The sequence below is a fragment of the Tubulanus polymorphus genome, chromosome 3 (assembly GCF_964204645.1).
Source record: "Tubulanus polymorphus chromosome 3, tnTubPoly1.2, whole genome shotgun sequence".
Lineage (NCBI taxonomy): Eukaryota > Metazoa > Nemertea > Palaeonemertea > Tubulaniformes > Tubulanidae > Tubulanus > Tubulanus polymorphus.
In genome coordinates, this window is record NC_134027.1 from 24015026 (window position 1) to 24039935 (window position 24910).

Here is a 24910-nt window from a genome sequence, read left to right on the forward strand (position 1 = left end):
CAAAACTGACCGTTTATATCGTATACCGGTACAGCGATTTTTGAAGTGTTTGAATGAATCTGATTTTCATCGATAGCATGTTCTCTGTTCTCTGTTCTGCTCGATAGTATGAATATTTTTTCGATATTTCCAGCCCAATGCTATATTAAATCAATATCTGGGTGCCGAGTAGAATTTTCAGACTAAATAAATCCCAAGGCCAATTCAACCTTCGTTTTGATGCACATCTCACCTAAATAACAGTGGAATTGGATTTTGAGTCAAATAAAATGCGCACATACTGTGGAACTGAGTCCGGGTGGAATGTTTTGCCTGTCTGACACCTATATTTATGATTAGTAATCAATGATTTGAAATATTTTTGATATAGAGTTGGTATTCATGTGTATCTATTGTACAGAATTGTACATTTAATTTTGTAAATGCCGCTGCCATTTCTTCGAAGAGGCCGAAGAGTCTGATGTCTACGCTGACATCCTAAATATTTATTCGGCAGGTTCTAAAATGATGGTACTGACAATTTTTGATACTGGAAATTCATAATTTTCTTTTTCTGTATGTACGTATCATACGTTAGTGCATGCTTTTGGAATATTTCGAATATAGAAGAACATTTGAGACATATTGCATGGGCGGCATACGTGTAGGCCTATAACAAAGCGAAACAAATCAATTATATCCGTTCACTAAAACAGCTCAAGCAATATATTCAAATTAAGTATGTAAATATCGACTCGCTGGTATTTACAATGCTATTAAGTATCGTTGCAATTTATACATTGGATCGGATTTGCGATGTGACCATAAATCAGGTGATTTCTAAACGAACGCTGTGACCATACATGACTGGTTGGTTTGAAAGCTAAGAATTGAAATATGGTAACATAAAATTGATCCGTTTTTCCGGCAACGCAGTTTACAAGGCCGTAGCCCGGGATTGGAATGGTGGAGGGGATTGCTTTTCCAATGAAAGTGGAACTTTTTGAACAGTTACGTGCTCACAGATGCAATCTCGGGCATTCTTTGACTTCAATTTCTCACCAAACAGAACAGGTTTAATTACGGATAATCTAAGCTTATTTTACGGGATACTGCTGTATGCACTGTATGTATACACTCAGCCACGGCACGAACCCCTGCCACAGTAGACCTGGTGCGCCGGTACATGCGCAGCTTTGCCGCGCTTATACTTGCGGCACCAATCAGATTGCTCGTTGAATAATCGCCGAGGCAAATTTCACGGAAGAACTATAAATGGTAAAACCTGGACTAAAATAAAATGGGATTTCTTATTGGCTATAATGACATAATCTAAGCTGCGCGTGTAGCTGCGCCCTCGGTCTAGCAGGGGTTCGGGGGTTCGTACGGCAATCTCGGTGCCATCAGGTTCGAATACCTGCCAGGGTAGGATGCATCGATCCATACATGGACATTTGAACGGGTTCAGCCGAAGTCTTCGGCAAAGGAAAAACAACTGCTGTTGACGGTGAATGTGTTTCTTATCGTATGCACAATCGTAAAAATGCGTCAGTTTTGTCGGGGCATAATGAAAAAAAAAATGAGCTTGCCTATTGACTACTTTTTCACTTGTTGATCGGCTTTTTAGAAGGAAAGGTCTACTACAAAACGAATCATCTGATGTGCATGGACATAACTATCAAAAGTAATTTTTATCACATCTATGAACTATCGATACTTTATGTCAAATGGTACACCGTATCATCACTAGTGGATAGCCGTAACATTGGTGGATAGATGTTTATTTGAACCCGGACATCTTACTCGACATCGCACGTATTTCAAACCCTTTCGCTGCGTATGGGGTTGAATCGACGCCATGCATACGGCAAATCGATTCGAGTTGTAAGGAAAAGTCTATCTTTTTGTTCTACAGAGAGCGAAAGAAAAATCACTAGTTCTTGATGTATTCTTTCAATCATTTGACTCTATGGTTTTATCAATTTTAACTTTTGGGGCTGAAGTTTGAGGGTTCAAAAAGTTGCGATCTATTATCGATTTTGACTGGGCTGAGGTATTGGTGCTATGAACACGTACAATCTGTTTACAACTGCCTTACTTATGATTAATCTGTTTTTACAAATATTGCGGACAATTAGAAAATAAGATACATATATATCCAATTCCAGCAATAACTTTGATAGTCGTTGTTTCGCTATCTATGCATTCCAGTCATCAAATAACAGTTCAGCCCATTTCATCTGAGACGTTTGGAACTTGATATATTATTAAGTTCCATAGCGACAATGGTTGCAAAATGTGTTGCGGGCAATGTGTCTAAACTTGACACTAGACAGACAATACAGAAAAAAATTTACACAAGAGTCAATTTGTGATAAAAGATGTTGCAAAGTGGTCAAAAGCATGTTCCTGATGTTCATCAAAGCAAGAATTCGGGATGCTATCGATGGACTTTCACAAACAAGGTATATAATCACTGAGGACAGGGCTAACATTGTAGCCTGTGTATCACCTCCAGTTACGACTGACGATGACTTGGACATAGTTTTACGTTGTGATGTTGCTCTGATTACGATTCTGATCAACGCAATATTAGTAATCGAGAGAAATGCGAACGGCATCGCTATGATCAATACAATGTATGTTGAGCGACCAGCCACCCTTCCAGCAGGAAGAACACCCTGGCCTAACATCATACGATTATACAACGGACAATCGTTGTATCTAGGTATCAGGGTGTTATAACGCCAACGATACACATGTGTCAAAAAACAGAATGTAAACAGACCCACGACAAAGAACGTACATTTTTTTTTGGTAATGAAAGCTCGGGATTTCAGCGGGAACGACAGTTGCAACCAGCGCTCAATACTGATCATAGCTATCAGCCAGTTTCGATACATCTTAACGGTCAAATTGGTTATTGTTGTGTAATATCTCGCATAAGGGCCGAGAAAATAACTATCGAGATAGTGATAATTAATGTATCCCAATTCCCAAAGTCCTTTATAATCTCCAAGGCTGGAAAAACATAAATTGACAACGAGATAAAATGAATCGACGACAGCGAGGACGCTAAGCAGGTAGTATGTAGCGACCACGCTCGAGTACATGCGTCTCAGGATAATAAAACTCAAATAGTTGAGGACTAAACCGATCACACTTACAACTGTACCACCGAAGGCTCGAATATACAATTGGTATTCTCCATTCTTCCAGAAACGTTCACTGAAACACTCGTGGATTGTGTTAGATTGATTATTGTCGGACATTCTAAAACTATCAATTTGGTCTCGTTTATTTTCTATTGTGTGAGTCGGATACGCATATTACGCTTTCGTAAGCTTTCACATTTCATAATCATGTCATCTAGAAATAATGAGCTCGCGCATCTATCATTAAATGTATTCAGTGTAGACATGAATGAATAGAAAGATTATCCCCCAGGCATATCGGCTTCTGAAACAGAGTTTCATCAAGATTATTTCCCAGTTAAAAAATCACGAACACAATATACCGACTCTTATAGTGTATATATGTGTGATTATAATCGATTCACGTGTATTTTACCTCGGGATCAGAGGATATGATCGCGAACAAACCGTACTCATATTCTTACCGGATTCAGATACTCAATAGGATATATAGATGTGTCTTGATGAGGTTGTGCTCTTTTATGGCATCCGAAATCACTATTTGGCTACATAAAAAAGAATCAAACGTCCGCCCCGATATATTACATATATTACACCCCTCGGTTTGATCCCATGGATCAGTAGGGGTCGAGACACCCTCTGCTTTTATTCTTTGACTTCTTTCGACAAAGGTTCTCATGTTTTCTCTATAACTTGCTTTTTTCGGATCTATTACATATGTTATTTGCGATAGTTTCCAGTATATATGTGTTAACTTGTAGGTTTTTTACTTCATGTATGATTTAATGATATGATATTGAGTACTTTTATTATGTACTTTAAACTAACAGTACTTTACATCAATCTTTCCTCTTTAAAGCTTTGCACATATTGTATTCTGCTGATTCTTTCCCGTGTTATCTTTGTTCCATTGACTATCATGTAATTTGATTATGATTAATAAACCTTTAAAGATGAAAAGTAAAGAAACCAGAAGATGCTGCGTTCGAATATGTTTTGTCCTCTTAGTCTTTTGCTCCTTTAAACCCGATTCTTATGAATTCAGCTTTGAAAATATGTCGAATGCCACCATCAGATTATGTATTCATACAATTTACACGTACCGCAGTATCTTCTATTACAAGCAAGAAAATAGTCCTACAAAACCGAAATTTCCATTCGACTTCGACAAAATTCTGTAAATTCGCATGGTGGTTGGGATGAGAAAATCACTTCAATCAATAATAAATGATTCACTATTTCAAGATAAAAGATAACGTAACTAACTAGAATACATCGCTTTTAATTTTACCGGTATTTTATTTTTGCCACGTATTTAGAATAACACTTAGACAGTCTACATCTCAAAAATCGATGAAATTGGAAGTGAAATGATTACTTGTTAAAACATGACACCAAATTATTTCACAAGCAGATTTTCCGCAGATTATTCAACTTGTACTTCACTAGTGGGGCTCTGATTGGCATTGGCAACATTGCCACACTGGTTGTTATACGAACTAAATCTACAATCAAACATTTTGAATTATAATCACATTTACGGATTCAGTTTCGAAATTCTTTAAGAATTTGAAAAGGCTTACTGAGCGCAGGAAGCGGTTCCACCGTCGCGACCTCCGCAGGTACATTTTTCGGTACAGTCGCCATTCACCTCCTCGTATTCGCCCGTAGCTGCATTGAGACTAGAATCGGGGAACCTCTCTACTGTACACGCACCTGTTAGTGGACATTACAATTTCAAATCATTAATTCATTCATAGATTCATCAACCAGTCTATGAAATTATTCACCAAATACAAAATTTCATTTATCCATAAATCAACTAGCATTAGGCGTTAAGATCGGCAAAGCGGTCCGTCATTTACTTTTACTTGTCGTTCTCGCCGATTTAAAGCTAAATTTTCTAGAATATTCATCAATCCTTCAAAACCGTGTAAAATGGATTTGAAAACGATGATTTATCTGGACTGCACAACCCTACTGATTCGATTAAAACATATTTGAGGTATGCACACCCAAAATTAAGCGAAATATCCAGACAAGATCGTGGACAATCAAAAATAAATAGACTTTACCCTTACCAGTACGCGAGTTTGATCGAATCAAAACGATATACACGAAAGCGTCGCACGATTTTTTGATAATTCAAATCGAACAATTAGAAAAACATAACTAGAAATTTGACTGGAGCATTTTATTGGGACACCTTGCGGTGTCTTAAGGCAAAGTGAAATTTCCAGTTATGTCTTGTGTGTGAATTAGAATTCATCTTACCGGGTTCCTGCCATGTGGCTGCTTCAGTAGCACCAGCGAATACCACACAAACCAATACGGCGAAATACATGATGAAATTCTGTCCACACGTTTGAGTCGAGTGACAAAAATACGTGAAAACTGACCGTTTATATCGTATACCGGTACATAAATTTTTGAAGTGTTTGAATGAATCTGATTTTCATTGATAGCATGTTCTCTGTTTTGTTCGATAGAACGAATATTTTTTCGATATTTCCAGCCCAAAGCTATATTAAATCAATAACATATCTGGGTGCCGAATAGAATTTTCAGACTAAATAAATCCCAAGACCAATTCAACCTTCGTTTTGATGCACATCTCACTTAAATAACAGTGGAACTGGATTTTGAGTCACATAAACGCACACAACTGTGGAACTGAGTCCGGATGGAATGTTTTGCCTGTCTGACATCCTAAACATCTATTCTGCTGGTTCTAAAATAATGGTACTGACAATTTCTGATACTGGAAATTCATAATTTTCTTTTTCTGTATGTACGTATCATACGTTAGTGCATGCTTTTGGAATATTTCGAATATAGAAGAACATTTGAGACATATTGCATGGGCGGCATACGTGTAGGCCTATAACAAAGCGAAACAAATCAATTATATCCGTTCACTAAAACAGCTCAAGCAATATATTCAAATTAAGTATGTAAATATCGACTCGCTGGTATTTACAATGCTATTAAGTATTGTCGCAATTTAAACATTGGATCGGATTTGCGATGTGCCATGAATCAGGTGATTTCTAAACGAACGCTGTGACCGTACATGACTGGTTGGATTGAAAGTTATAAATTTAGATATGGTAACATAAAATTGATCGACACACTGTTCTTCAGAACAGTTTTTTTTAAACAGTTACGTGCTCACAGATGCAATCTCGGGCATTCTTTTACTTCAATTTCTCATCAAACAGAACAGGTTTAACTACGGATAATCTAAGCTTATTTTACAGGATACTGCTGTATGCACTGTATGTATACACTCAGCCACGGCACGAACCCCTGCCACAGTAGACCTGGTGCGCCGGTACATGCGCAGCTTTGCCGCGCTTATACTTGCGGCACCAATCAGATTGCTCGTTGAATAATCGCCGAGGCAAATTTCACGGAAGAACTATAAATGGTAAAACCTGGACTAAAATAAAATGGGATTTCTTATTGGCTATAATGACATAATCTAAGCTGCGCGTGTAGCTGCGCCCTCGGTCTAGCAGGGGTTCGGGGGTTCGTACGGCAATCTCGGTGCCATCAGGTTCGAATACCTGCCAGGGTAGGATGCATCGATCCATATATGGACATTTGAACGGGTTCAGCCGAAGTCTTCGGCTAAGGAAAAACAACTGCTGTTGACGGTGAATGTGTTTCTTATCGTATGCACAATAAGTATCGTAAAAATGCGTCAGTTTTGTCGGGGCATAATGAAAAAAACTGAGCTTACCTATTGACTACTTTTACACTTGTTGATCGGCTTTTTAGAAGAAAAAGTCTACTACAAAATGAATCATCTGATGTGCATGGACATAACTATCAAAAGTAATTTTTATCACATCTATGAACTATCGATACTTTATGTTAAATGGTACACCGTATCATCACTAGTGGATAGCCGTAACATTGGTGGATAGATGTTTATTTGAACCCGGACATCTTACTCGACATCGCACGTAGTTCAAACCCTTTCGCTGCGTATGACGTTGGATCGACGCCATGTATACGGCAAATCGATTCGAGTTGTAAGGAAAAGTCTATCTTTTTGTTCTACAGAAAGCGAAAGAAAATTCACTAGTTCTTGGTGTATTCTTTCAATCATTTGACTCTATGGTTTTATCAATTTTAACTTTTGGGGCTGAAGTTTGAGGGTTCAAAAAGTTGCAATCTATTATCGATTTTGACTTTAAGGGCTGAGGTATTGGTGCAATGAACACGTACAATCTGTTAACAACTGCCTTACTTATGATTAATCTGTTTTACAAATATTCCGGATAATTAGAAAATAAGATACATATATATCCAATTCCAGCAATAACCTTGATAGTCGCTGTTTCGCTATTTATGCATTCCAGTCATCAAATAACAGTTCAGCCCATTTAATTTAAGACGTTTGGAACTTAATATACAATAAATTTATCAAATTTGTGAAAAATATCGATAAAAAGATAATCATTTCAAACTTGTATTCATAGTTGAGTTGACTGTAATTCATGTCCAAATTAGGGCTGTATCTGATTGTCAACATAGTCACTAGATTTAGTTTTATCTTGTTCCTTAGCGACAATGGTTGCAAAATGTATTGCGGGCAATTTGTCTAAACTTGACGCTAGACAGACAATACAGAAAAAAATTTACACAGGAGTCAATTTGCGATAGGAAGTGTTGCAAAGTATTCAAAAGTATGTTCCGGCCGTTCATAAAAGCAAGAATTCGGGATGCTATCGTTGGACTTTCACAAATAAGGTAAATAATCACTGCGGACAGGGCTAACATTGTAGCGTGTGTGTCACCTGCAGTTCCGACTGACGATGACTTGGACATCTTTTTACGTTGTGATGTTGCTCTGATTACGATTCTGATCAACGCGATATTAGTAATTGAGAGAAATGCGAACGGCATCGTTACGACGAATATGATGTTTGTTAAACGACCAGCCAACCTTCCAGCAGGAAGAACACCCTGGCCTAACATTATACGATTAAACAACGGACAATCATTGTATCTAGGTATCAGGGTGTTAAAACGCCAACGATACACGTGTGTCAAAAAACAAAATATAAACAGACCCACGACAGAGAACGTACATCTTTTTTGAGTAATGAAAGCTCGGGATTTCAGCGGGAACGACAGTTGCAACCAACGCTCAATACTGATCATAGCTATCAACCAGTTCCGGTACATCTTAACGGTCATATTGGATATTGATGTGTAATATTTGGAATAAGGGCCGAGAAAATAACTATCGAGGTAGTGATAATTAATGTAGCCCAATTCCCAAAGTCCTATAAAATCTGAAATGCTGGTTAAACAAAAATTGACAACGAGATAGAATGAATCGACGACAGCGAGGATGCTGAGCAGGTAGTATGTAGCGACCACGCTCGAGTACATGCGTCTCAAAATAATAAAACTCACACAATTGAGGACTAAACCGGTCACGCTTACAACTGTAAAACCGAAGGCTCGAATATACAATTCGTATTCTCGAATATCCCAAAAACGTTGACTAAAACACTCGTGAATTGTGTTAGATTGATTATTGTCATACAGTCTAAAAACCGTCAATTTGGTCTCATTCATGTTCTGTGGAGTCCATCAGATACGAATATTGCGCTTTCGAAAGCTTTCATATTACATGATCATGTCATCTAGAATTAATGAGCTCGCGCATATATCTTTACTCAGGTTTAAGGCTGAAAAGAACTTAATGTATTCAGTGTAGACATGAATGAATAGAAAGATTCTCTCCCATGCATATCGGCTTCTAAAGCGGAGTTTCATCAAGATCATTTGCCGTCAAAAAGTTACGAACATGATATAATGACTCTTATAGCGTATATAAATGTGTGAATATATTCATCCGATTCACGTGTATTTTACCGAGTTATCAGAGGATATGATCGCAAAAACTTTTGTATGATTAAACTGTTCCCTTTTCCGAGCAGATTCTAATACTTCATGTAGTTTTTCACTTATTTGACTTTATGGTTTTATCAATTTCAACTTTTGGGGCCAACATTAGGGGCTGACGTTTGAGGGTTAAAAAAATTACAAATTTTTATCAATTTTTTTAAACTTTGAGGCTGAAGTTTAGGGCCACGAAAACGTAAGATCAGTTGAACGACTTTAACTCCTTTTCTGTATAAACTATCATAACAGGGAGGAATCTGTTCTAAATCACTCCACGCATCTAATTGGTTTCATACATGTATTGGAAGTTCAACTGCAACAGATACTTGTTGCAAGTAGAAATAGGGGAAACTAAAATTGTGAAATGATATCGACCACCCACTTTGGTGAAAATATATTGGAATTTGAAAGTCTTTCCTACAATCCGGGAAATATTTCGGAAATTTATTACTTTCAAACTGCACTTCATGTAGCATTTGCCACTGGCAACTTTCTTCGGCGGTTCTCTTGAAAATCACTATTACCACCCAGTCCCCGTTCAATGCTGACATATCCCCGTTGTATGACGGTATCTGCTGGTTCCCATTTTTGAAAATTGAAAATTGACCCATGAATACGAGGAAATTTTGAACGCGTACAACTCAGTGAACATATTAGAATAATTTGCCGGTTAGGTAATTATCCCTAATGATCAGTTATTTTCATAAGACAGTAGTCCACATAATCTATAATATCTGACCTTAGAATGGGGAGTTTTTAAAAAAATGTGTCTAAATTCTGATTTGGTTTTACTTTTATATCATTTACGAACCCACCACATCTGTCGGGCACGAAATGGCCTTCCGAACGAAAACCGGGTTTAACGGTTTATCTCGATATTTTTAATCTCTGAATAATTAAAGCAACGCCTTTTCAGACAACATAACTTAACACTGCTTGTTGCAATTTCAAATAAATCCAGGTTGTGATTATCATAGTTGTTTTATGTATGTGAAGCCATGGAGAGTTTTTTTACAAATGGATTTTACGCTTCAATAAATTATTGGCTTGAAAACTGCCTTAGTTAAGTTATGATTAACTTGCTTTTTTCGAATAATCAGAACATTGTCAAGAGAAAGAAATCCCAATTGAAATATAAGATACATGTATATCCAATTCTAGCAGTAACTTAAATAGTCACCATCTACAAAGAGCTTTTTGTGCATACCGATCATTAAATGACAGCTCAGCCCATTTCATCTGAAACGTTTGGAACTTAATATACAATTTATCAAATTTGTGAAATCTCGATAAAAAGATAATCATTTCGAACTTATATTCATAGTTGAGTTGACTGTCTACATGGTCACTAGATTTATTTTATTAAGTTCCATAGCGACAATGGTTGCAAAATGTATTGCGGGCAATTTGTCTAAACTTGACGCTAGACAGACAATACAGAAAAAAATTTACACAAGAGTCAATTTGCGATAGAAAGTGTTGCAAAGTGTTCAAAAGTATGTTCCTGATGTTCATCAAAGCAAGAATTCGGGATGCTATCGTTGGACTTTCACAAATAAGGTAAATAATCACTGAGGACAGGGCTAACATTGTAGCCTGTGTATCACCAGCAGTTCCGACTGTCGATGACTTGGACATCGTTTTACGTTGTGATGTTGCTCTGATTACGATTCTGACCAACGCGATATTAGTAATTGAGAGAAATGCGAACGGCATCGCTATGATCAATACAATGTTTGTTGAACGACCAGCCAATTTTCCATCCGGATGGACGTCCTGGACAAACATCATACGATTATACAACGGACAATCGTTGTATCTAGGTATCAGGGTGTTATAACGCCAACGATACACATGTGTCAAAAAACAGAATATAAACAGACCCACGACAGAGAACGTACATCTTTTTTGAGTAATGAAAGCTCGGGATTTCAGCGGGAACGACAGTTGCAACCAACGCTCAATACTGATCATAGCTATTAGCCAGTTTCGATACATCTTAACGGTCAAATTGGCTATTGTTGTGTAATATCTCGCATAAGGGCTGAGAAAATGACTATCGAGATAGTGATAATTAATGTAGCCCAATTCCCAAAGTCCTTTATAATCTCCAAGGCTGGTAAAACATAAATTGATAACGAGATAAAGAGAATCGACGACAGCGAGGATGCTGAGCAGGTAGTATGTAGCGACCACGCTCGAGTACATGCGTCTCAGAATAATAAAACTCAAACAGTTGAGGACTAAACCGATCACACTTACAAATGTTCCACCGAAGGCTCGAATATACAATTGGTATTCTCCATTTTTCCAGAAACGTTCACTGAAACACTCGTGAATTGTGTTAGATTGATTATTGTCGGACATTCTGAAACCGTTAATTTGATCTCGTTTATTTTCTATTGTGTGAATCGGATACGCATATTACGCTTTCGCAAGTTTTCACATTTCATAATCACGTCATCTAGAAATAATGAGCTCGCGCATCTATCATTAAATGTATTCAGTGTAGACATGAATGAATAGAAAGATTATCCCCCAGGCATATCGGCTTCTGAAACGGAGTTTCATCAAGATTATTTCCCAGTTAAAAAATCACGAACACAATATACCGACTCTTATAGCGCATAAATGTGTGATAATAATCATCCGATTCACGTGTATTTTACCTCGGGATCAGAGGATATGAAAAAACGAAAACGTTTACGCGAACAAACCGTGCTCATATTCTGACCGGATTCAGATACTCAATAGGATAAATAGATGTGTCTTGATGAGGTTGTGCTCTTTTATGGCATCCGAAATCACTATTTGGCTCCACAAAAAAAATCCGAATCACACGTCCGCCCCGACAGAACGGAGGTTTTGGGCTAGATCCAAAAGGTCATGTGATCAATAACGAGAAGGGATTCTCCGATCTGGTAAAATATTACACCCCTTGGTTTGATCCGACGGATCAGTAGGGGTCGAGACACCCTCTGCTTTTATTCTTTGACGTCTTTCGACAAAGGTTCTCATGTTTTCTCCAGAACTTGCTTTTTTCGGATCTATTACATATGTTACTTGCGATAGTTTCCAGTATATATGTGTTAACGTGTATCGACGTTTTTTAACTTTATGTTTTTGTGTGATTTAATGATGTGATATTGAGTACTTTTATCATGTACTTTAAACTAACAGTACCTTACATCAATCTTTCCTCTTTAAAGCTTTGCACATATTGTATTCTGTTGATTCTTTCTCGTGTTATCTTTGTTCCATTGACTATCATGTAATTTAATTGTGATTAATAAAACCTTTAAAGATGAAAAATAAAGATACTAGAAGATGCTGCGTTCGAATATGTTTTGTCCTCTTAGTCTTTTGCTCCTTTAAACCCGATTCTTATGGATTCAGCTTTGAAAACATGTCGAATGCCACCATCAGATTATGTATTCATACAATTTACACGTACCACAGTATTTCCTATTACAAGCAAGAAAATAGTCATACAAAACCGAAATTTCCATTCGACTTCGACAAAATTCTGTAAATTCGCATGGTGGTTGGGATGAGAAAATCACTTCAATCAATAATAAATGAATCACTATTTCAAGATAAAAGATAACGTAACTAACTAGAATACATCGCTTTTAATTTTACCGGTATTTTAATTTTGCTACGTATTTAGAATAAAACTTAGACAGTCTACATCTCAAATATGGATGAAATTGGAAGTGAAATAATTACTTGTTAAAACATGACACCAAATTATTTCACAAGCAGATTTCCGCAGATTATTCAACTTGTACTTCACTAGTGGGACTCTGATTGGCATTGGCACCATTGCCACACTGGTTGTTATACGAACTAAATCTACAATCAAACATTTTGAATTATAATCACATTTACGGATTCAGTTTCGAAATTCTTTAAGAATTAGAAAAGGCTTACTGAGCGCAGGAAGCGGTTCCACCGTCGCGACCTCCGCAGGTACATTTTTCGGTACAGTCGCCATTCACCTCCTCGTATTCGCCCGTAGCCGCATTGAGACTAGAATCGGGGAACCTCTCTACTGTACACGCACCTGTTAGTGGACATTACAATTTCAAATCATTAATTCATTCATAGATTCATCAACCAGTCTATGAAATCATTCACCAAATACAAAATTTCATTTATCCATAAATCAACTAGCATTAGGCGTTAAGATCGGCAAAGCGGTCCGTCCTTTACTTTCCTGTCGTTCTCGCCGATATAAAGCTCAATTTTCTAGAATATTCATCAATCCTTCAAAACAGTGTCAAATGGATTTGAAAACGATGATTTATCTGGACTGCACAACCCTACTGATTCGATTAAGACCTATCTGAGGTATGCACACCCAAAATTAAGCGAAATATCCCGAAAAGATCGTGGACAATCAAAAATAAATAGACTTACCCTTACCCTTACCAGTACGCGAGTTTGATCAAATCAAAACATAACTAGAAATCTGACTGGAGCATTTTATTGGGACACCTTGCAGTGTCTTAAGGCAGAGTGAAATTTCCAGTTATGTCTTGTGTGTGAATTAGAATTCATCTTACCGGGTTCCTGCCATGTGGCTGCTTCAGTAGCACCAGCGAATACCACACAAACCAATACAGCGAAATACATGATGAAATTCTGTCCACGCGTTTTGAGTCGAGTGACAAAAACTCTGATCAAAACTGGCTATCTTATCGTACAGCGGTTTCAGATGTTTCGAAAATGTTCAAATTCGATTCTTATCAAGCGAATTCTGATGGATAGAATAGATAATCAGTTAAAAATGTTAAATGAAGTGAACAGGTTCTTAACCTTTTGGTTTATGCTGCAACAAATAGCCGTGTTATTCTCGAGAAACTAGTAGGCCCTAAAAAAACGGTACCCCGAACGAATTTAGTAACCCGAGACGTGCCTGTCTAACCAGTAAGGACTGGCATGAATTAACAGTCTCACCTATATCGCCGCTGATGGCCGCCTCCGAAACACCGGCAAATACCACACAAACTAATACGGCGAAATACGTGATGAAATTCTGTCCACGCGTTTGATTCGACTGACAAAAACACGTCAAAACTGGCAGTTAATGTCGTATACCCCGAGAGAATTCAGTTTTTATTTAAAAAAAAATATAATTGAAAACTCGGATTGCATTGTAGATGAAATCAATTAAAGTTGCCAAGGCGAATTAAACCAACAGCTGTGAAACTGGATTTTGAGGCAAACCAACCCAACAGCTCGATTCAACAGCTCGGGAAAACGATATGAATAGCCCGCGATCGATACTCACCGCTACGATAAGCCAGTTTCTGATCATACGCATGGTTAGATGCATAGGGGAAAGGTAGAGCAGGTCCGATGAAGGCGTCCGACACATAGAAAGACTTGCCGTAAAAGCTGAGCGGCCAGTTGTAGAAAGCTCCATAACAAACTAAATCACTCCCACTGGAGTCATGCGGGAGACTAATCAGTCTAGAAAATGGAATATTTGAAATAAGGCCACACCAAAAAAAAATCCTGTTTCTCGGGCGGGGCAATCCCCAAAATGAGTAGGTCGGTAGGGAATTTTTTTTTTCTTTTTATAGAAAAAAAATTTCGGGTATTCTTCTGACAGTGGGTAGGTCGCCGTAAATAATTTCTACGTGAACAAATTTCCAGTTAAAAATATGATTAGCAGCTAGACGAACACAATAATAAAGGGAAGTTGGTGTTTTTGTATTATATGTCACACTTGGAAACTGTTTATAAAAAGAAAAACATCAAAATCTTGAATAGGCGTATAATATATTGTATACGGAATTCCTAGAATTTTACAATCCAAGGTCGCCATCAATATCTGATAAGCAACGTTGTCTGAGCACACAAGTACCATATCCAGAATAAAATTGTTAAATCTGATGAAATAAGATATTTTTATCATGTCGTATCACGATTTCACGAAAAAGAAAAAAATATTTACGAGAATGGAGAGCTTTGTAGTCGGTCGGCCACATACATATCTTTGAAAATGGTTATTTCATCCACAATTTTAAAATAGGGTCGGTAGGCAATTTTATTTTATTTCGAAAATAATTATTTGAAATGACGAAATATCGGGTCGGTCGGGCCCGAGAAACAGGGTTTTCTTTTGGTGTGGCCTAACAGGATAAAGAAACATGGTGTTGATGCGTAACAACAGCACGGTCATCCAGACGTTATTCGTCGATAGATACGGACATTCGATGACGCCAGTTCCGTTCGCCGCCATTTTGCTCGTGTTTGGTGAATATTTGAATTTCCGTGGACTGCTGTATCGTTCAGTATAGACCCGTCTGACTCGTTGGAGGATCTGAAGCCGTCTGACTTCAACGCCGATCTGTAGCCGTTGTGCCAGATGCCGATCTATGCCGATCGTTAACTTTCCTCCTATAATTTCGCATTCGTCTTCGATTGTTAGTTACAAGTTACAAGTTACAAGTTAGTTTATTCATCATAATCAAATGACATTCGATCGTCAATGAACACCGGAACAGTAGAAAAAGAAAACAATATATACATATAAACAATACCAGAATTATGAAAATATTTACGAGAAAAATGCATGAGACAAGTATAAAAAATTAAAATTGAATATAATATTCAAATCCCGATCATGACATCAATTATCTCTCTCGCTGTGCAGATTGGTTCATGAATTACACAGATGAAAATTTCTAAATCATTGATTTAGCCTTTTTAAAAGTAATCCTTCGAATTTCGAAGCCCAATTTGCTGAGGAGGGGAATTTTGATATACGTAAGCAACACTTATCGATTTTTGACTGAACGAACAGCAATCACAGTTGTTTATTGTCTTTATACAAAAAAAACTATATCAGCACATATTTTCAAAAAGTGATTGTTCTGACTTTCCCCTTCAATGGGAATGTCTGGAAGGGTACAGGTAGATACTAGCACTGGGGATCATTTCAATAACGTTTCTCAGTAAGTGAACGCTGCTTGTGTTTCAGTATTATCATTACCTGATGCCGGGTACATCAATTTCTACATGTAGTACATGTAGGCCTATACTGTGAGTCCTTGAATATGAAATTATAAGATTTCATTAATTGAGCTTGAGTTTAACTCTGTTTTAATCTTTGGTTATCATGAGAAAAGCAATATATGGGATTATGCAAATTAGAAACTGTTCTTGCCAACTCACCTTGCCTTCCCCCATGTGTGTAAGCTGTATGTACGTACTTACGTAGATCTTAAATGATAAACCTTACCACAGATCCTCAATGTTAGACGTCCCTGGTTCAGATATCATGTTCAAACACAATCGATTGTTTCATGATCACTGATTTTACAGTCAAAGTTCGTTATAATGCCATCATTTTTAATGCCACTGTTCAGTTAACGCCAACATCTTTAAGAGAACAAATTTGCCAAATCTAACCCAATTTCTGTGAAAATACCATTCTTTATAACGCCTAATATGTAATAACGCCATGATTTCCGTTGGCCCAACAGTGGCATCATAACGGACTTTATATTCAAAATAGCCAATCATTTTATTTGGGTGACACTGAATAATGAATTTAGAATGTCAAGAGATACTTTTCGGAATTTTTCATTTGTCACACAATACACGATGAAATTTGCTGACGAATCGACGATAGAAAATCCTAACGCTATTTGTCTCATAATGTGCAAATGTGGGATATATCCTAAAGCCATTAAACGGTCGATAAAACCAAAACCTTCACAAATGATAAACAACAAAACTACTGATAAAATCATCTTTAAAATCGTCATTTCTCTTCTAGACGATTCATCAGTTATACCGAGCTCTGAACGTCGAGTAACCCGACGGTAAAATATCGCCAAAATAAGAATAGCATTGATAACGATTAATAAACAAATTGGGACCATAACAGTAAGATACATGAATAAATAGATCCCAGAAATTGTGAAACGCCATCTGTAATGCTCAAACCACCTTGGATAGCGATACGCTTTGGCACGTACTGTAACATATGGCCACTCAGCAGGACAATTCAGAAATCTAAGATGTTGTGTGGGTATGAAATGAATAAGATGACCACAAAAACTCAGCAGTGAAATGAATATCATCGCCGAAACTGATATCAATTTCTTAGGAAATTTTCGAGATTTTATCGGAAACAATACGACGATTAACCGCTCTAGACTGAGCAGCACAGTGCACCAGTTACGTGTCATCTGAAACATGTAGAAAAACGGCAAGGCAACGGAGATGAAAATCCAACCATAATTCCAGTCGTTCCAGCGAAATACAATATCTCCCAAAACGGCGTAAATGTACGCAGTTCTCAGCGGATACATAATGAATGTAGCGATCATAAACAAAAGATCGTTAATGGCGAGGATTTTGATGAGAAAATAAATATCAGATTTAAACTGTTTCAGAACTAACAGCGTGAATGCGTTGAATATCAAACCCAGCACAGACGCCGGTAGATACCAGCATAAATACGTAAATACATTGAATTTGTTGATCCATCTAACGGGACCAGTTTGCATTTCTTGACACGGGTTGAGTTGTTGAGTTGTTGTCAACGCAGAAGTTATATCAGTGATGTTGTTATCAAGCATCTCATAAGCTGTGAATTATAGACTGTCCAACAGTTTAATCATTCTGTATTGAATGGGTTCATCAGTGAAACTTTCAGTGAATGAGACTTGAATTCAATTTAGAATCATCTCCCTGTTCCATTTGTTTGAAGCTAAGCTGCCCATCCCTAACTGGATTTTACAAGATGGAATCATCAATCTAACAGAATTTGAATTCATAGTACCGTCGTGCTTAATTTGTGTAAATGAATATCCAAAGTCTGTCGTCAACACTCTTCGCACTAGCGTGTAGTATAGAAGCGACTCAAAGATTGTAAATACCTTTGCATAATTTCGGCAGTGGATGTGAACATTGATTCGTGTTCAATAAAACAAAAAAATGAAATCCGCGTAAAATTTGGTTATTTTATTGCTGTAACTTTTTCATGGTGGACTCCTGGGGTATTCGGTTTCACTTGAAGTATGATCTATCCACATGGGCTACGACCATCTAACATGATGCATATATCATACTTGCCATGACAGAGGTTTGCAGCATTAATCTTCTTCACTCGCAATTCTTAAACACGCTCGTTGCAGATTCCAACAGTTCCAGTTATTCCTCATCATATCATCTTTCACTTATTAATGGGTGCTTGTGACAGTGGTCTCAATGCTCTGCTTGACCCACCGGAAAGCTTGTATCTTTTCTCTTTTATTGCGTTATCGTAATCTTACTTAATAGAAATATGTAGGTTATTGTATGTTCTTCTTATGATTTCTTTTATCATCTGTTATTTCTTGTGTTAGTTTTGTTAATATCTTTTTGCTTTTTTAGAAATAAACCTGAACTTGAACTCACTTTCACCCGAATTTTGTAAACTGCTGACCACGATCTCCCTCGCTACGTTTCTGACATAGCGGTATAGGCGCCCACTAACCAGAGCGTACTACCAATAACTAGAACTTATCGAATTTTTATACGTTTTATTTTTTGCCACATTCAAAATGAATCATAGACAATCAACTTGGTCAAATATCACTTAGCCTGGACTCAGCAAAATAGGTTTTGAAATAAATGAACGTTGAATGACTTGTATTGTTAATTGCCCCGCATAGTCGTTATGGGGTCAGTTGCTCAAAAGTTGGTTGAAGATAACTAGTGGATAGATACCATAGTAACAATGAACTTTTGATTGTCACTATCCACTGGTTAACTCAAACCAACCTGTGAGCAACTGGCCCCTGGTGGTTACTGTACGCAGAGCGCATAACAAGTTACCGGACTTATCCAGTTCCCGATTGTACCAAGATTGGTGGAGTGTTGGCATTACGATTGCACTGGGCTGCATATGAGTGCTTCGACTGGTTAAAACTGGTGAAATCGGCGCTGTTAAACATAGCCGTGTGGTCACCAGACGATTTGCAGATTCGGTTATCCGTTGAACAACATCCGGGATATTGATCAGTTACCCTACCCAGATAACACGAACGGCGCAACAAGGATTTATACATACACGGAGATAAAACGGAACTCATTGAACCACACCTGCGAATAAAAACATATTCAGAATAAATTCAGGAAAGACACCGCTTGCCCCTTTCCCGGCTTTTACTATGTAACTATTTTGATTATTGATTATTACCAAATCTGCGGTTTATTTTCTTAACTAAAACGATTTTTAGAACAGATGAAATCAATCGACATATTTTTCTTGGCGATTGTCACCAGATTGAGGTCGCAATGTTAAACTACTGATTGCTTTCTAGCGCGTGTATATCGGGAATTCTACGCCATCATAATTGTTAAATGAGTAAATCTCGAGCCGGTTCCGATCGACTATTGCTAAAAGGCTTACGTCTCACAGGTGACGTCACCAGCACGATCTGCACAATAACACAATTGACAATCTCCCTGCTCCTCGTAACGATTGGTACCCTTGTTGAAACTAGATTCGGGAAACCTCGCCTTAGTGCAACCACCTGAAAGAAAACATTGTGATTTATAGTCATCAATTCATCTATGAATTTATCAATTATAGAAAATAAACGAACAATATATCATTCATTCATTCATTCGTCCGTCCATCCGTCCGTCCGTCCGTACGTTCGTAAACAAATCCTGTAAACAAAACTCTTTGGCTGATTCATTCATTCGAGTATCATTAAAGGACGCTTTGAGGTAATAAATGTTTCTTTTTTCTTTTTTTGACGAAATTGATGATATTTCAGAGTGATGAGTAATGACAGAATACACGAAGCAAAATATTCGGATAGATAGAAATGTAACGAGAAATTAGTTTTCTTTACAATTTCATTAGGTTCCTGTTCAAATATTGAAATTTAAAAAAGATCTATATTCTGACCTAGAAATCCTCGCATCTTTCCTCTGAGATTCAAATCGTTTGTAGCACATATTTGCAGGGGGTTGCACCCCCTTTCTTCACGAGGACGTTTGTTATCTAGCTTGCGTTCACTCTTACAAAAACTTACAAAACTAATGGAAAACCATAGTAGCGGCAACAGCGACGAAATAAGGGCTACGCTTAGTTACTAATCTAAAGATTAAGAGATGCGTCTAAGGCTTATAATGAATTATATACATGATTAGGCTAAAACTATGAATAAGTATCTAAACAATTATAGTTTTGAAGTAATTCCTACTACTAATTACTGATTAATTAAATCCTTCATTGCTTAATGGTAAAAAATCTAAGTTAGATATTTAAAAGTTTGAATATAAGAGAACTGCTGCAATAAAAACTCTCTAATCAGTTCTTTCTAATTAGCTCAATCTGTTTTTCGTTGGTTTGAGAGTAGAACACGTCATCAAGATTGAGACCTAATGGTGTTGAAGTCCATACTGCCAACATCCTTCACGAATATTATGTTTTTTTGAATCACACTTATCTATGATCTCGACCACTGAGATCGAAGGGATTATGACCTGAGCTTCTAAAGTGTAAATAATAAACAGGATCATCATTTGTACGCGGATTGCGAAGTCGAGATTTATAGTTATTCGTGCTCAATAGAAAACTATTCGTGGAACCGACACATTTCATTTGACAAACAGCATACGATAATAAATAGATTACATTTTCCGAATTACAGTTAAAGGAATAGTTTATCGTGAAAACTTCAGGAGCAACAATTTTGTTTCCGGTTATAACTACGGGACAAATTTGACAACGTACACTATAATATGAGTAACCCAAGGATACAGTTCGGAACTGTTTAACCAGTTGGGACTGGTATGAATTTACAGTCTTACCTTTTTCAAAACTGAGGGCCGCCTCCGAAACACCAGCAAATACCACGCAAACCAATAAAGCGAAATACATGATGAAATTCTGTCCACACTTTTGAGTCGACTGACAAAAAACCTGTCAAAACTGGCTGTTTATATCGTATACAGCGGTTTTTGAAATGTTTGCATTTTTTCGAGAGAAAGCAGTTAGAATGGATATCACATCGATGGTGCATGAAAATCAATAAAAAGTAACTGGATCCCGAGTAGAAATTTCAAACCAAAATAGTCCCAAGGACAATTCTCAACCTACGTTTTGATGCAAAACCCACACAACTGTAAAACTGGATCCAGAGTCAAATTAAACCCAAAAAACTTTGGAACTGGATCCATAGGGTCAAATTGAACCCACACACCTATGGAACTGGATTCAGAAGTCAACTTAAACCCAAACAACTGTGGAACTGGGTCCATAGTGAAGGTTTATTGGCGCCTTGAAAAATGACACATATATTGCTTTATATTGCGACAAATAATATAGATAATCTAATATTAATTTAAATCATAAAGGATCAATATAGTTGTTTAGGATTGGAATAAACTATCGATTATTGAATTGACCGGCAACCGGTCTAGTCTCGATATATTGATGACATAAGCACATCCTCTCAAAGATAACTATCAATTTATCAAAAATTAGATGAGATGCATGAAATATATTTGATTAGAAATAAAGGCAAAAATTCACAAATGTAATTGTTGTTTTGAAATATCATTATTGATGACGTAGTGCACATCTCGGCTCGCACGGAACCCCTTCAATAACGCATACTAAGTATCAATTTATATAAACATTATTGCAACAGTTTTTACGGCGTCAAAAAATGTTTAGATTGTAGACTTCCTCCCTCGGCAGGTATTCGAACCTGATGGAAATGACAATTTCCGTTACTGAATTAAATAAAACCTTTGCCAGAAACCGAAGAGGCAGATAATCGAGGGTGGCTGGTAGGCCTACTAGCTAAAACCTTTTTCTAGTTCAAACCTGCCAGGCCACATTCTTATCTGTATGGCCTACGTATCATATACAATTGCATGTTTTTGTATCGCTGAGAATTAAACATGTACATAAGCACGTAGGCCCATAGGAAAGCATTACATTATTCATTCCGTTTCACTAAAACCGCTCAAAATAAAAATAATTTATTCAAATGAATGTGAATATCGCCTCGCTGGTATTTACAATGCTGTTGAATATCGTTGAAATTTGAACATTGAATCGGATTTCCGATATGTTGGATTAGAAACTGCAACATGGTAATCTATAATCGATCAACACAAGGCTTTCCCATCCACAGTTCACTAGTGCTTCTACTAAAATGCGAAAACACAATTCTACGTGGAAATTTGAACAGGTGCAACCAAACTCTACGACCAACGAAAACACTCAAAAATTTCAAATCACGAACAATACTAAATTTTGTCAAATTCTTTTTTTCCCTTTTTTACCTTTAATTTTACTCGTCTGAGTGGAAAAGAAATACAGAAAAACCTGATGTACTGTACATATACCGTAGTATAGACAATATTTAAAAAATGGTGTATCCATTATCATATCTGTGAATCGACAATGCAAAATCGTACAATGTATCAGTATTGGTGGATAGATGTGGAATCCAGACTTCGTCCGAGACATCGAAAGAATCGTACTTAAACCGTTTTGCTGTCATCGTCGGAGTCAGCGTCATGGGTGTGGCAAATCTATTCGAGTAATTAAGAAAGCCTATAATCGTTCTTATGAAAATGAAAAAAAAAACAATCACTGGATTCAGATGTACTTTTGTTCATTGGTTTTATCAATTTTAACTTTTGGGGCTGAGTTTGGGGGGCTACGAAAATGATCAATCTATTAAAAGACTCCATCTACTTTCCTGCATATACAATAGAACTCTAATCCCGAAAATATTTGGGAAATTCATTCAAATCTACAATTCATGTAGCATTTGTCAAGGGCAAATGTCTTCAGCATTTTTCTTGAAAATCACCATCATTAACCAGTCACCGTTGAATTTTGTTGTGTCGCTGTTCCTTTCGATTTTAGAAAGTTGAAAAATCACCTATGAAATACGCGGGAATGTTGAAATCACATAATGCATAGCAATTCGTGAAAATAATTTGCCTTTGGGTTATTTGAAACAGATAACTCGCGTGGATGCATGTATCACAAATAAACTGTAAATAGAAGTTATGCAAATGAATATGTCTGAGTGTGACGTACGTGTCTGCGTAGGGAAACCTAAGAATGGCACGGCCTTGGGCGCTCTGGTGTGTGAAAAGTACATTCAGAATTATCGGGACGCGTATATGTAGGTAAGCACTCCATACATGGGTCGGTGGAATGTTGTGACATATTACTACGTCACAATCCGTGATCACCCAGCCATGTGAGGTAAAGAGCCTGCACACGTCACTTAGTCTTCAATATTGGGGCTAGACTGGCAGTAAGATTTGAACGTTAAGCGAGTTTATGCGGTACTCTATGCACCGCTGATATGGTTGAGACCTGTATCATATTCATATTCATTTAATTATTGCTTTCGACATTAGTGAGCACTATTCATATTATTTTTCAAGGCGTCAACAAACTTTCAAGCTGTGCTAATAGTAATCAACTCTTATACTCAAAGTAATAAAACTTTCATCACAAATAAGAATCACCGATCAATCAAAGACAGAATGTATCTATGAGGAGGTGCTGTACAAATGCTGGCAAATGTTGTACCCCCGCTATGACGAGTTATCGCAACACTGGCATGAATCGTGATGAACAATATGTCAAAATGTCATCATCCAAATCTGTTTACGTATCTATCTGATCATGATGTAGATAGAACCATATTTTCTTTTGTGAAGAGAGGAGAGAATGGTAGCATTAAATAACTAGAATTCATCGATTTTTATCATCCGGTATTTTATTTGTTTGCCGGGTATTTGGAATAAATCGAAGACAGTCAACATCGTCAAATAGCAATCAAATTGGCAGCGAAATTGAACGTGACGACGAAATATTCCCCGGCCCATCATACGCAGATCATCGATTTCCTTCTTAGCAGCCGTTATACAACCTCAAATTAAAATTAAGAATGAGAAATTAAGATTACTTCTTCAAAATTCTTTAAGAATTTGAATAAGCTCACGTTACGCAGAGGACATCGCCACTGTTACGATCAGTGCAGCTACATCTTTCGGTACATTCGGCATTCGTCTCCTCGTATTCGCCTGAAGCCGCATTGAGACTAGAATCGGGGAACCTCTCTACTGTACACGCACCTGTATTAAGTGGACATTACAATTTCCATTCATTAGTTCATTCAAATTGTTGAACCAATCTATCTAATCAGCAATTACGAAAAGGTAAATTAACAAATTCTTTGATTCACCAATAAACAACGATTCATCCAATCATTCCACGAATTAAATGATTATTGTCGATTCATTCAAATTGTTCTGATTTCAAGAGCAAACACGATCAAAATATACGCGCGAACCCCGTTAAACGATGCGGATTTATGTGAAACCCAAGCGTCGACGTCCAAGCCAAACGCAAAAATATCAGTAATATCTAGGCGATATTTTACACGGGATTCGTATGTGACACTGTTTTTTTTGTTTCAAATGAACCTTCAAAAAGAACGATTATACGTTATGCATGTCATTGTGAAATTCGAAAGTGAAATAGTAAGAATTTGAAATTCATCAATACCAATGGATGAACAACCTTACAAACCCGTCATCATGTATTGCGCTGTATTGGTTTGTGTGGTATTTGTTGTTGCTATTGAGGCAGCCGTGCATACCCGGTTTTGAGATGAAAACAAGCGTACCTAGTACAAAATGTATAAGGCGAAATGGCAGGAAACGTATCGGTTGAGTAAGCATGAAGTTCCGTTGTGGAGGATTTCTCCCAAAGCCAGTCGGCGCCATCTAAAAAAAATTTAGAAAGATGGACGCTCCGCCTCAAAATGGTAATCCATCGT